Below are 6,737 nucleotides of genomic sequence, written 5' to 3'. Positions count from 1 at the left end.
ACAGTGTTGTCACCTCTGAGACGTGTTTCCAACCAACTGCTGAAAGTCGTGATGTGTTCACATGTAATCCAGTCGTCGCACTGCTCCGGGTGTTTGGAGCGCAGATTGTTCTTGTGTTCATCGACATACGGGGTCACCAAGGTAGAGTTCTGTAGAACTGTGTAGTGTGCTTGAGACCAAGAATATCCGTCCCTGCATATTATTGAGTCTCTTCCAAGAGTGCCTTTTCCAGTCAGTGTCCCCTCATACCGCGATTTAGGGAGACCTATCTTGTTAAGGCCAGGAATGAAGTCAACACAAAACCCGATAACATCCTCTGTTTGATGGCCCATGGAGATGCTTCCTTCTGGCCTAGCGCGGTTACGGACATATTTCTTTAGGACTCCCATGAACCTCTCAAAGGGGAACATATTGTGTAGAAATACGGGCCCCAAGATGACAATCTCGTCGACTAGATGAACTAGGACGTGCGTCATGATATTGAAGAAGGATTGTGGGAACACCAGCTCGAAACTGACAAGACATTGGGCCACATCACTCCTTAGCCTTGGTACGATTTCTGGATCGATCACCTTCTGAGAGATTGCATTGAGGAATGCACATAGCTTCACAATGGCTAATCGGATGTTTTCCAGTAGAAGCCCCCTCAATGCAACCGGAAGCAGTTGCGTCATAATCACGTGGCAGTCATGAGACTTTAGGTTCTGAAACTTTTTCTCTGGCATATTTATTATTCCCTTTATATTCGACGAGAAGCCAGTCGTGACCTTCATACTGAGCAGGCATTCAAAGAAGATTTCTTTCTCTTCTTTCGTAAGAGCGTAGCTGGCAGGACCTTTATACTGCTTCGGAGGCATGCCGTCTCTTTCGTGCAAACGTTGCAGGTCCTCTCGTGCCTCAGGTGTATCTTTTGTCTTCCCATACACGCCCAAGAAGCCTAGCAGGTTCACGCAAAGGTTCTTCGTCACGTGCATCACGTCGATTGAGGAGCGGACCTCTAGGTATTTCCAGTAGGGTAGGTCCCAAAATATAGATTTCTTCTTCCACATGGGTGCGTGTCCCTCAGCGTCATTCGGAACAGCTAGTCCACCGGGACCCTTTCCAAAGATTACGTAGTGTAAATCATTGACCATAGCAAGCACGTGATCACCGGTGCGCATGGCGGGCTTCTTCCGGTGATCTGCCTCGCCTTTGAAATGCTTGCCTTTCTTTCGACATTGATGGTTGGTCGGAAGAAATCGACGATGGCCCAGGTACACATTTTTCCTGCATTTGTCCAGGTATATACTTTCAGTGTCATCTAAACAGTGCGTGCATGCGTGGTATCCTTTGTTTGTCTGCCCTGAAAGGTTACTGAGAGCGGGCCAATCGTTGATGGTCACGAACAGCAACGCCTTATGGTTAAATTCCTCCTATTTGTGCTCATCCCACGTACGTACACCGTTTCCATTCCACAGCTGTAAAAGTTCTTCAACTAATGGCCTTAGGTACACATCAATTTCGTTGCCGGGTTGCTTAGGGCCTTGGATGAGAACTGGCATCATAATGAACTTCCGCTTCATGCACATCCAAGGAGGAAGGTTATACATACATAGAGTCACGGGCCAGGTGCTGTGATTGCTGCTCTGCTCCCCGAAAGGATTAATGCCATCCGCGCTTAAAGCAAACCATACATTCCTTGGGTCCTTTGCAAACTCATCCCAGTACTTTCTCTCGATTTTTCTCCACTGCGACCCGTCAGCGGGTGCTCTCAACTTCCCATCTTTCTTTCGGTTCTCACTATGCCATCGCATCAACTTGGCATGCTCTTCGTTTCAACCATGGTATTATAGGAGCATACCACATCACCTTCGCAGGAACCCTCTTCCTGAGGGCTCGCCGTCAACATCACCAGGGTCATCTCGTCTGATCTTATACCGCAACGCACCGCATACCGGGCATGCGTTCAGATCCTTGTATGCACCGCGGTAGAGGATGCAGTCATTAGGGCATGCATGTATCTTCTCCACCTCCAATCCTAGAGGGCATACGACCTTCTTTGCTGCGTGTGTACTGTCGGGCAATTCGTTATCGTTTGGAAGCTTCTTCTTCAATATTTTCAGTAGCTTCTCAAATCCTTTGTCAGCCACAGCATTCTCTGCCTTCCACTGCAGCAATTCCAGAACGGTACCGAGCTTTGTGTTGCCATCTTCGCAATTGGGGTATAACCCTTTTTTGTGATCCTCTAACATGCGATCGAACTTCAGCTTCTCCTTTTGACTAATGCATTGCGTCCTTGCATCGACAATGACCCGGCGGAGATCATCATCATCGGGCACATCGTCTGGTTCCTCTTGATCTTCAGCAGGTTCACCCGTGGAAGCATCATTGGGCACATCGTCTGGTTCCTCTTGATCTTCACCAGCTCCCCCCGTTGCAGCATCACCGTATTCAGGGGGCACATAGTTGTCATCGTACTCTTCTTCTTCGCCGTCTTCCATCATAACCCGTATTTCTCCGTGCCTCGTCCAAACATTATAGTGTGGCATGAAACCCTTGTAAAGCAGGTGGGAGTGAAGGATTTTCCGGTTAGAGTAAGACCTCGTATTCCCACATTCAGTGCATGGACAACACATAAAACCATTCTGCTTGTTTGCCTCAGCCGCATCGAGAAACTCATGCACGCCCTTAATGTACTCGCGGGTGTGTCTGTCACCGTACATCCATTGCCGGTTCATCTGCGTGCATTATATATAATTAAGTGTCCAAATTAATAGAAGTTCATCATCACATTAAAACCAAAGTGCATACATAGTTCTCATCTAACAACATATAGCTCTCCAGAGCATCTAATTAATTAAACCATACATTGAAACTATGTAAAACATTTCAATACGAAAACAAATGCGATCATAATTGCAACCAAGGTAACAATTGATCCAACGGCATAATGATACCAAGCCTCGGTATGAATGGCATATTTTCTAATCTTTCTAATCTTCAAGCGCATTGCATCCATCTTGATGTTGTGATCATCGACGACATCCGCAACATGCAACTCCAATATCATCTTCTCCTCCTCAATTTTTTTTATTTTTTCCTTCAACAAATTGTTTTCTTCTTCAACTAAATTTAACCTCTCGACAATAGGGTCGGTTGGCATTTTCGATTCACATACGTCCTAGATAAATGAAATCTATGTCACGTTGGTCGGCATAATTTTCATAAACAATAAATGAACCAATAGTTATGAAGATAATATACATACCAAATCCGAATCATAGACAGGACGAGGGCCGACGGGGGCGGATACCAAAACCATCGCACTATATAAAATGCAATAATAAAGGTAAGAAAATGATACAAGTATCTATCTAAACAGACAAGTAAGAATATTTTTCCTTTCAGAAAGAAGATAAGAACAAGAGGCTCACCATGGTGGTGTCGGTGATGAGATCAGCGCGGGTGATCGACGGCGGTGAAGACGGGGACGGGGCGTGACGGACCGCTAAATCTAGACAAATCTCGAGGAAAATGGAGCTTGGAGGTCGAGCTTCGAGAGGAGAAAGTTTAAGTAGTGTGGCTCGGGCATTCCATCGAACACCTCATGTGCATAGGAGGTGAGCTAGAGCACCACAAACCCCTCCCCTCGCCGGCCAGAGAAAAACAGAGCACTAGAGTGCTCTGCTCGCGGGCGAGGGTATATATAGGCACCTCATTGGTCCCGGTTTGTGGCAAGAACCGGGACTAAAGGGGAGCCTTTGGTCCCGGTTCAGGCCACCAACCGGGACCAATGGTGGTGGGCCAGGAGCGAGGCCCATTGGTCCCGGTTCGTCCCACCAACCGGGACCAAAAGGTCCAGACGAACCGGGACCAATGGCCCACGTGGCCCGGCCGGCCCCCTGGGCTCACGAACCGGGACCAATGCCCACATTAGTCCCGGTTCTACACTGAACCGGGACTAATGGGCTGAGCCGGCCTGGACCATAGCCCTGTTTTCTACTAGTGATTTTGGGAAAAAAATATTTCAGATCCCATCAAAATGTGGGAAATTTTTTTGAATTATGTTTTGATCGATTGGTTGAAATTATTAATCGTTGTCCTTGCTAGAAAAATTGGCTGTACTTTTAACAAACAGTAAATGGGTTGTACTAAATTCCATTAGAATTCAAAAATGGGTTGTACATTCTTACAAATCGCAAATGGGCTATAAGTTCTCTGCCACATACTTGTGGGCCTACTAAGTTGACGCGTCCCCTAAAAAAGTAAGTTGACGTGTATGCAAGGCTTTGTGAACTTATAGTCAACACACGATTCTTGCAGCAGTGGCCATTGGGTGTCCATCCGACGGATGTCGTGCTTCTTCTTTAATCTCGGATATTCTAGCTTTAGCTGCCCAAAAAATAATTCCTCCCTCTGACATCTGGGGCGCACCATTTCGGAGGCTGACCTGTGGGCCTACTAATTTGACACGTACCAAGGGCTTTATAAACTTAGTCAGAATAAACGATTCTAGCTACAGTGACCGTACGATGTCCATCCAACGGCCGTCGTGCTTCTTCAGCCTCTGGTTTTCTTGCTCCAGCCACCCAAAGCAGCACCGGTCGTTTTGCCTGCTCCTGCCTCCCATGGTCGGCTGTGCTGCCGCAGAGGCCTCACCGCCCCATACTACTCCCACTGCTAGTCAGGCCATCCATCTACTCACCCACATCCCTTGTTATTCTGTGGCGACGACAGCCTCACACCGCAGCCGAACCAGTGAACCCTCGTACTCCTCTCCGCGTGGGCAACCACTCCCCGCGTCTTCCCCGGCTCCGTGTCATCCCCTTCCTAGGCCTCTCCGTCGTCCACCGCCCTGGTGCTCTCGGCGCGGTGTGGTCAACGTGGTCAACGAACGGCATCCATCAGACGTGGACTGTACGTGGAGAGGCTGACAGCTGGGTCCACCGCGCACATAAGGAAATGCCTCCTTATTACACGCAAAATAATGATTCCTCCACCTGACATCTGGGACCCACCGGAAGGGCCTCTGTATTTCGCGAAAAAAATGTTCACCCCACTGATAGGTCAGACCCTCTAGCTATATCTTCGCACGCAAAGAAGTGCCTCCTTATTATGCACAAAAAATGAATACTCCCCCTGCTAGCTGGGACCCAACATAGTGGGAGGCTGACTTGTGGGCGTACCAAGTTGACGGGGACGGAGGGCTTTGTCAACTCAGTCAATATGAACGATTCTAGCTCCAGTGACCATACGATGCCCATCCAATGGCCGTAGTGCTTCTTCAACCTCTGGTCTTCTTGCTGCAGCCGCCCAAACAAGCGTCGGGCGTGTCGCCTACTCATGCCTCCTGTGTTCGGCTGTGCTACCACCACTGGCCATGCCATCCCTCTATACTCACCCACACCTCTTATTATTCTCCAGCGACGGCAGCCTCACACTGCAGCCAAAGCAGTCAACCCACATACTCCCCTCCGCGTGGGCATCCACTGTCGTCTCTTCCCTGGCTCCGTGTCGTCCCCTTCCTAGGCCTCGCTGTCGTCCACCGCCTCGGTGCTCTTGACGCGGCGTGGTGAATGTGGTCAACGACTGACTTCCTTCGGGAGTGTACTGTACATGGAGAGGCTGACAGCTGGGTCCATAGCTGCAGCAAGGAAGTGCCTCCTTATTACGCGTAAAATAATGATTCCTCCACCTAATAGCAGGGACCCACCGAACGGGCCACCGTATTTGGTGAAAAAACATATTTTCCCCTGACTGCTGGGACCACCAGCTACATCTTTGCACGCAAGGAAGTGTGTCCATATTACGGGAAAAAAATGATTCACCCCCTGACTACTGGGACCCACCAGCTACATCTTCGAACGCAAGGAAGTGGCTGACAGTCAGGACCCACCTGGTCGAAGCGTACGTAGCATTGTCATTCTGGTCGCAAATGTGTACGTACATACTGGTCGATGTAGAGCCGCGCACGTGTCGTAGTAGAGGCGCGCACGAAGCATGTACACGCACGCACAACGGTCGGGGTGCAAGAAAGAAAATACAGTCACGTACGTACATACGGGTGGGGTCTCGAACGCCTACTCGCGCATACATATGGCCAGGGCTCGTGTACATGGCTGGGTCGGAATGGAGAATCTGCGCCGTCGTCGTGTTCATGGGGAGGCAACCGGCTGGGTCGGAACGGCATGCGTCGTCGTGTTCATCGGGAGCCAACTGGCTTGGACGAAACAGCCGATAGAAATGAGGTCTGGCGTACCGCAGAACGGAGGAAACGGCCTTGTGTTCGACCGGCCATGGTCGAAACAGGATCCTGTTCATCGGGAGGGGTCTGGTGTACCATAAAATGGAGGAAACAGACCACATACGGTCGAAACGGGGTCCTGTTGATCGGGAGGGGTGTGTCATACCGCAAAACGGAGGAAACAGACTTATGTTGGAGCACTACGGTCGAAACGGGGGTCCTGTTCATCGGGAGGGGTGTGGCGTACCGCAAAACGGGACTCCACTGGATACTGCTCATCTCCACCATCAACCTCCTGCAGCCTCCACGGGCTCCTGTTCATCCATCGTCGACTTCCTCCAGCCTCCACCTGCGACTGTTCATCCAGCCTCCACCGCGCGCTCCTCCACCGGCTGCTATTCAACCATCCCTCTCCATGGGGTCCTGTTCAACCACCCCTCCATGAGCTACTATTCATCCAGCCCTCCACCAGCTACTGTTCTTCCAGCCCTCCACGGGTTCCTGTTCATCCAGC

The sequence above is a fragment of the Triticum urartu genome, chromosome 6A (genome assembly GCF_056163025.1).
Source record: "Triticum urartu cultivar PI428250 chromosome 6A, HENAU_Tu73, whole genome shotgun sequence".
Taxonomy (NCBI): Eukaryota; Viridiplantae; Streptophyta; class Magnoliopsida; order Poales; family Poaceae; genus Triticum; species Triticum urartu.
The sequence above is the reverse complement of the archived record's forward strand: the minus strand, read 5'-3'. Positions refer to the sequence as shown.